We start from the raw sequence: 8,567 nt of genomic DNA, 5'->3' as shown, positions 1-8,567 counted from the left end.
AATGGCCTCCATTGGCTTTCAGCAGCTTTAAGAAGAACCCAAGGCCATTCATGAATAAACTGAGTGGTTCTGATCCAGTTACCAAGTCGGGTCTCCAGCTGATAATCAGAACCAGCAGCCAAACCCTTCAGTCTATGTAGGTTATTGTTCTATGAGCAGCAGCCTGATGAGCTGAGCTGTTATAGAGCAACGAATGAAGGAGAGAATCTGAACGCTGGCATTTCAATCAGCAAACACTGAACACATGAAGAAGAAACACACAGCTTCTCTTTAAATCACAATTTATTAACACAGCAGCCCAACTTTACAGTTAAATTACTGCATCAATAAAGTCTGATGGTCACTAAACTGGGAACTTTAAACTGAAACTACAAATAATCAGCAGAAAACAGAATAAATATCAATCAGGCTGCTCAGAGAGGGAGAGAGAGGCTAAGCTAGCTGAAGCTACACTAGCTAAGGGTATGTTTGAGTCCTACTGACCCAGACTGAGACCATCTAGAGCAGGGCTGTTCAACTGGAGGCACTTGGACCACTTCTGGCCCACAGGCGGCTTCCGTCCGGCCCTCTGATGAGTTTACTAGAGCAAAATATAATCTGAGAAAATGTTCATGAGACAGAACTAGTTAAAGTTCAACATTTTAAATGAATAAAAAAAACATTAGATTCTGTTTTTTATTTAAATTGAATTTTGTTTAAAATTAAAATACAATAAAACAACAGAATAACTTCTAAATCTGAAATAAAATCAAAAGTTGTCAGAGCGGCCATCTTGTCTTATAGATGATCTTTGCTGGGAGGTCAGTTGTATCAGCCAATCATCATTCAGTATTCCTGACATCAAAGAACTCTGCTCTGTGATTGGAGGATTGTAGCTTTAGTCTTTAACAGCATCAGATCAGTTTAATAAATTTACTGTGTTTTTATTATTTATTTGTTCAGATTTCAGTTTTAACTGCATCCTGTTGGCTTCAGTTAATCTTTTATTCTTTATTCAGATTGGAGAACTGCAGTTGGTCAGAGACCAGCTGGACGTCTCTGTTATCAGCACTGCAGTCCAACCCGACCCATCTGACAAAACTGGACCTGAGCGACACCAACCTGGAAGATTCTGCAGTGATGGAGCTCTGTGGTTTTCTACAGACTGAAGGCTGCAGGCTACAACAATTAAAGTAAGAAACCAAGTTTTAGTGTGAAGATAATAAAATGTGAAGCAGATTAATGACAGAAACTAAAGAGGAAACGACAATAAAAAAAGAAAATCTAAAACTGATCAAAGAAACTAAAGAGAAAAACACAAAGAACAAAATTAAAAAATAAACTAAACTAAATACAAAGGAACACACTGATGTGGAAAGACATTTTGAGCAATAATTAATACAGGAGACTGAACAGAATATGGGAAGAACTGAGATTTTATTGTTTCAAATACAAGGTCAAATAATGTTGGTTTGTTGAAACCAAAACTAAAACTGTAATAAACTTTACAGACCATAATAGTAATCATGGATTCATTACTTGTTTATTTTTCAATGAGATTTTATTTTATATCTTTATTTTTAATGTTATTTTTCATGTCAATGTTAATTCCATGAGGATGTTAATTGACACTTTAATTGAACTCATATTGATTTGNACTCCTGTGTACAAACTTTTATAGTAAAGGTGTATTCTTGTCTTTAATTTATTCAAATAAGGCATATCTTTGCTCATCCAACCAGGAGCTGTCTCTGACCCTCTTAAAAGTTAAAAACTCCCTGCAATTTGTTTTCAAGATCAAACACCTGTTGTCTCCTTTATCTAAACAAAGTGGAAGCAGAGCTTCTCCTCCACTGCCTGAACTCCTGCTGTCTTATGGCTTTTCACAGATCAGTGTGAAAGCTGGAACTTCTCCTGATTGTTTCCCACACAGACAAAGGGCAGATCAAATGATCTTAACAATCTGCTGTAACTACAGATAACATAAAGGTCAATAGGGCAGGATAAGTTATTAATCTGAAAACTATAATTAGGCTATTTCAATCAAGACATGTTAACAACTAGGAGAGATTACAAATTAGATTGTGTTTTACAGATATTCTATGTTGCATTTAGTTTTACCCCAGCTGATTAAATCTTATCAAGATGGTCAAAAGGTTAAACTCACACAAACTGATAATCTGATTATTACAGACAAATCTTTAATAAATAAAGATATTTCCAACACACTGAATTGTCAAGAAAACCTGAGATCATCCCACTTCCCCATGCTGGAGATTTTAGTTTAACGGTAACAATAAATAGCTACCTTTAAAGTTAATAACACAAGTAACATCTAGAGAAAACGGTAGAGTCAAACTTCAATAAAATCAATCAGGTTGTGTTGTTTTTGCAGACTTTGCTTTAATTCTACTTTTTTCTATTTAATCATAAGAAATCATAGTTAGACAGAGAGAGAGAGTCAGACAGAAATAGCAGGCTTCCTGGAAGAAGAGGAAGTAAGTTTCCAGCTGGAAGATTTATAAAAATAGTTTAAACTAGTCCTTATTTCAAAGCATGAAAGTTTAAAGAATGAAATCTAAACATTTTTAGTAATTGAATAAGAAACAAAGTAAAATACTTATATTAATATTGTTTTACTTGTAAAAATACTTACACTTACACTTGTGGGAATACTTACAACTAAAACAAGTAACGTTGGTTACGTATTTCCTATTGGCTTCGCCCTTTAAGGATATCCTAGTGGGTTTATCCCTCGCGCACAGCGCAGCACTGAAAAAAGCTTAGTCCACGCCCACCTACAAGGTGGGCCCCATCCCGGTCTGTATAAATAACGGTCAGACCGGACAAACGGCTCCCCCTTCTTCTTCAGCCATTCAGGAACCAGTGAGGCCCACAGCTTAAAGGGCTGCACCTATACTCATAGAATCTAGGGTTACAAAACGTAACCAACGTTCTATTTCGTATAAGCTTCGCCCTTTAAGGGTATCGCTAGTCGGTTAACGGCGAAGCAGGATGTAGTCTATGCCTCATGGTGGTCCATCCAGACCACCACCATGCTGCATATAACAAAAAACAGTCTCATCCTGGAGTGCGTAATTACGCAGTCCTGGCCTCCCATACAGCAGAAGACCAGAGAGAATAACATCTGGTCAGAAAGGTTGAGACAAACAGACCTGCTGCTGTGAACAGGAACAACGAACGTTACGAACTGTAACAGTGTAATGATGAACAGAACAGGTAACTTATTATACAGCACTTTGAACAACCATGTTGTTCTCAAATGCTTTGTAAATAAACATGACAAAAATAATCTTTCTGTCAGAACTCTGAGGACAGAATGGGTCATAGAGAACGTGGAAACATCACACAGGTAAAACCGAATAAATGAGCACGGAGATGACCAGGAAGCAGCCGTGCAAATGTCCTCCACTGACATTCCTCCACGGAGAACTGTGGAGGATGAAATCTCCGGTGGAGTGAGCCAGACACGTGCAGGGGGGGGCTAGGGGAGCTTGAGCACCTACCCCTATTGCTCCTTGCCCCCAATTGCCCTTTTGGTCAATTTTTTTTTGCATTATTATTTCCCAAGCCCTCTTCTGACACATATGTACTAAAATTATTAGTTTTTTTGTTGGTTTTTTTTTGTATAGCATAATAAGCACCTTGTTACCTTTGACCTTTTGCCCGTGACGCATGACGCAGTTGCCTCTCGCGCAGTGAGATAAGGCGGCTAACTGGAGTGCAACGTAGTGAACGTTCCAGATTACAGAACAGTTTTTGGTGAATTAAAAAAAAGTTTTTGGTGATGTTATGGAAATTTCATTATCAAAGAATGAGAAGCTGTTTCAATAATAAGAGAAAAATTAATCGTTGTCTTTAAGTTTCTTTATTCGAAGGCAAAAGCGTTCGAAGACCGTTCTCACTGAGCACAGTCAGGAGAAGAGCCCTGAACAACACAGATCACATCGTTATATAGTCACAGCAAGGCAAAACCCACCCAAAGTCTGATCTTATCTCTACTACCAGATGGACCACAGAGACAATCCTGACCCCGACCTCATGAACTATCCCTCACCTCTTGGAGGGGACGATTTCATGGCAGGAAAGAGAACTGATAAGCATTTCAGGAGTAACTTCTAATTCTTCTTTGTCAGTCATGGGTTCAGGTCAAACAAGGGTACAGCCACATTTCACATGCCAGTCCTTTGAAATAATCACCAGATCAAGCATTTTACCCAAGATGTCTTCAGGTCTCTTCTGCTATCACAGCTGTGGAAACATCTAAACATTATCTGCAAACTTATTTAATGGACAAACACATCTTACAGAAATACAAAAACAAAGCAGATATAATCCGTAAATAAAAGAGAAAAAGTATCATTCCTTCAAAAATGAAACAAGACGGAAAAAGAAATTTTCTATTACAGTGAATAAAGTGGAGTAGACTTGCTACTTGTCAGATGATGGAAAACGTTGACCGTTGTATCGTTTCTGCCTCAGCACGAAGTAGCAGTTTAAGCAGAGAGGTAATGAAATACAACAGACACTGACAGGCCTCTGCGTCTGCCTTTCTCTGAAGAACTACTGAGCGGGAGGAGACAACCAGGTGAGGAAAACCTGTTCTTATATATCGATTCAGTATTTTTATCATGCAGACATGAGACTGTTGTTGTTGTGCTATTAGCTAGCTGCTAGCTAACGACTTTGCTAGTAAAGCAGGATAACTGAAAAGCTTCTTCCCTGTATCGTTAATGATATCAGTCATTCTTCAGTATTGCTTATGCAATAGAGGCACATCGCCCGTCCAAAACCTGTCATCTCCATAATGGACATATCTCTTCTAATCTGCTTTGCTGCGTTATGTACATTGCATTTATTCTGGCATTAGGCAAATGTATCTTGAAGGAGAATAACACTTAAATAAAAGACCAACAAGGATATTCATTTAGAATTAAAAATAACTCACTCTGAATTACCATGATAGATATAATGTATGTAATAAAAGTGTCATTACTGAAGGGGAAAAAACCTCAATCCAGACTTTAAATAAGTTCAGGGTCTGGTTTGCAGAGTATAAAGTTTAATTTTTTTCACAATTATTCAATGGAAAAAAACTAACCTCAGTTAAGTAAAATAAAATTGTAATCAAAACTTTTGGAATTGTAATTATTTCTTTTTTTAAAACAAGGTTTTGTTTAAAAAAATGTTTTAAATTAAATAACTCATTTTTGTCTCGTGAACTTAAAAAGTTATTTGCCAAACATAAACTTTTATTTGCACACATCAGAAATGTTTTGTTGTGATTTTAGGTCCTGCCCCCCATGTCATGTAAGAATAACAAGCAAAACTTTGAGTCAAAGATTTCTGACAAGTGCAAATAAGTTTGTTTTGATAATTTTTTTTATAATTTTTTCACTTCATGAGACAAAAATGTGATTTTAATTTTAAAAAGTTTTTTAAGCTAAACTCAGTAGGCTTTTCTCATGGTGACATGCATTAATTAAATTTTTTCTTTCTTTTTTTCTGCAGTTCCACATTAAGGTTTGATGCAGCTCTGCTTTGCTGAATGGACCATCTTCATCTCCACTGCAAGTGTAGCAAACAGGCAGCTTTTTTATAGATTACAGTTCACTAAAAGGTTGCATTGTGCCCTTGTTTATATTTTTAATAGTGTAATTCTGTAAAGACAAAATATGTCTGGTCCAGCTCTGATTTACATATCTTGCTAAATTGTGGGTTTGAATATTGCAATACTTTCCTATAACAAGATAGACCTGCAGAAAGAAATTGCTAATAAAATATCTTACATATGCATAGTTGTATGTTCTATGTAGAGATTTTCCTTAGCTTTGATTATATATCTCACAATTTTGTAATTTATAATTGTTCATTAAATTCTGAAAGCTGAGTGGCTTTGTTAATACTCTGTCCTAGAATGCGGTTAGATGTGCCCTTTTTTTTTGAGCACCTGCCCCTTTAGTGGTCTCTGCACGGCGCTGGAGTGAGCTCTCAGATTCTCTCCAATCCAGAAGAAGTGTTGACCTGTGAGATGGCCTCACACATGCAGTGAGAAAGACGCTGGGCGTACAGAGGACGCCCCACTGAGGTATCTCTGTAATGCACGAACAGACGCTGAGCAACGCAGTGCAGACATGCGCACCACATAAGAGAGCGCCTGCATGGGGCAGAGAAGATGAGATGCAGCTTCTGTCTCAGAGTTATGAGGAAGGGGATAAGAACCATCCATCCATCCATCCATCCATTTTCTGCCGCTTATCCAGGGTCGGGTCGCGGGAGCAGCAGCTTCCTCCTCCAGAGGAGCTGGAAGAAGTGGCTGGGGAGAGGGAAGTCTGGGCCTCCCTTCTGAAGCTGCTGCCCCCGCGACCCGACCCCGGGATAAGAACCCTCCAAAGATATCTCCCTTGGTCTGAACAAGCTTGTGATGCTTTGAGGAATAAAAACGGGATTGGGACGCAGCACAGCTGAGCTGCCATCGGCTCGTATTCCGAGACAAAAAGGAGCAACAGAGAGTAGAAAAATCGCTCACTTTCTTTGCAGAGATAAGGGCCAACAGCAGAGTAGTTTTAAGACAGGATGTTGGGGACATGGAAGTATGCGTCTTTTAAATCTATAGAGGTGAACCAGACGTTCTGGTGAACGTTTTCACCTGTCTGAACCTGTCTGATTGTTAGCATGTGGAATGGCCTCTCTATGATCGAGTTCAAGTACACCACGCTGCAGCAAACGGAAAGGGACGGGGACGGACCACTGTCGGTCTCATACCTTATTTGGAAATGGGACCATTGCAATCTGAAAGTGAAGAGGGCGCTATTTCCTATACTTCCGTTTTTATTTTCTTTTGAAATCTGATATTTTTTCACCTTTAGGAAGGAATTTCACTCTCAGAATGTATTTGAACTTCTCTCTTTTATTTACATCACGGCAACCCACAGTTTTTAGCAATTTTGTAGCTAAATCTGCTCCTTTGTCGCATCTTTTTGGGCCTGCTACTGCCTCTAGTGGCGTGGAGGTGGTAACACAGCTAATATAATTACATTACAAAATCAGAATACCACAATGTCTTTATTGTTTACTGTTAATTCTGGCATTACTGGCTTTATAAAACAAAATATTTTTTTCATTTTCTTAAGGATATAGAGCTAATTAAATGACAAACGATACTTTCATACATTATAAATAATATCTATATATTTCCATCAATTATAGGAGGAACAAAAGAAATAAGGAAACATGAAAAACATGATCAAATACAATAAAAATACCATTTCCAATGTACATGTAAGAAATTTTATTGAGCAAATGTCAATAACAAACAAATGAATTGGGTACAGAATAATAACAAGCCAGGTAGTTACAACCAGGGTTGTTAAACAGATTTAAGCAAAAATGTATTTTTTTGTTTTTACAGTGCCATGTATATTATTGAGACTTTTTGTTGTAGAGTCATATATATATATATATATATAGTTTCATCTTTATATATATATATAAATAAGATGAAACTATTTAATCTATCAAAGAGGAAATTTTCCTTTAACTCTAAAACGATAAATCATATTCATGAATGCAGTTAAGTGTTGAGTAGTAGAGAAAGTGTTGTCATTATTTTCCGTATGTTGTATTTCTAGAGGTTTTAGTTTTATAGTGAGATCTTTAAAACATTTTTCTCTTTCTTTTGAGACGACCAGATAATTAACTTTCCTCTCTTCTCAGTCTTTGTGTCATCCCATAAAATACAGGGAGAAATATCCTCTGTGTTGTTAAATAATATAAACTTTGAGTTCTTTTTCTGAAAACTGTCAAATTTAATTTAACTTAATATATTATTGTTCAGCCTCCACAGGGTTTCTCTGTGATCATCACCCAAGTGGAGTCATAAACCAACAGCATTATCAGTTTGTCTCTCATCTCTGTCACATTTTATCATTCTGGTTATAAATATTTGATATAAATATTCTTATCTTGAATTCATATGATGAGAAAAATAATGTGTAATATTTATCCTGAGGGTTCGATAACCTCCATCCACCAACCCTGATTCTTTAAACATTATTTAATTGTTTATTGCTTTTCTCTGAGAGTTTTTCATTTTTCTGGAATCCAGAAAATGATTTTAGTGAATATTCCAGTTTTCTCCTCACATCAATATCTGATATCTTGTGTCTAAAATGTTCCCAATAAGTAATTTATTACCTTCTAAATATTCAATAAAGTGATTTCTCTATGACTGATGCAGTAAATGATTCCCAGCCTCTTCTAGTTACTGGAGAACTTTCACTGCTTCACCATGAAAAATGGACTCAAACGGTCTGGTTCTGGTTCTGTCCATCATGATCCAGATCATCACTACAGTAGATCAGACTGACTGTTGGGCTGAGAGTTTATCAGTCTGTCTCATCTGAATGTCTACAGACATATTAATGAGGATCATCATGTCTGACCAATCATGGGCCACCTGGACCAGGTTCTGACCTGGTTCAGACCTGAAGGAGCAGCAGGACCGGTTCTGCTGCTGCTCTGCAGGACGACCAGAACAATCTGCAGCTTTTAGCTGAATCAGGTTG

At 37.3% G+C, this 8,567-nt stretch overlaps 1 protein-coding gene and 1 long non-coding RNA gene across 2 annotated transcripts in view; both read left to right on the top strand.

Moving 5' to 3' along the window:
- LOC103154129 (ribonuclease inhibitor-like) overlaps positions 1 to 8,567 on the top strand; it is a 30,759-nt gene that overhangs the window by 11,118 nt on the left and 11,074 nt on the right. The window lies entirely within an intron of this gene.
- Positions 1,972 to 6,953, top strand: LOC107833375 (uncharacterized). The gene is made up of 3 exons (XR_001659114.1): positions 1,972 to 2,083; positions 2,321 to 2,326; positions 6,943 to 6,953. It is a non-coding gene; the product is annotated as an uncharacterized LOC107833375 (long non-coding RNA).

Source organism: Poecilia formosa, unplaced genomic scaffold (assembly GCF_000485575.1).
Source record: "Poecilia formosa unplaced genomic scaffold, Poecilia_formosa-5.1.2 Scaffold374, whole genome shotgun sequence".
In the NCBI taxonomy this organism is placed as follows: domain Eukaryota; kingdom Metazoa; phylum Chordata; class Actinopteri; order Cyprinodontiformes; family Poeciliidae; genus Poecilia; species Poecilia formosa.
This window is presented reverse-complemented; position numbering and strand designations above follow the sequence as displayed.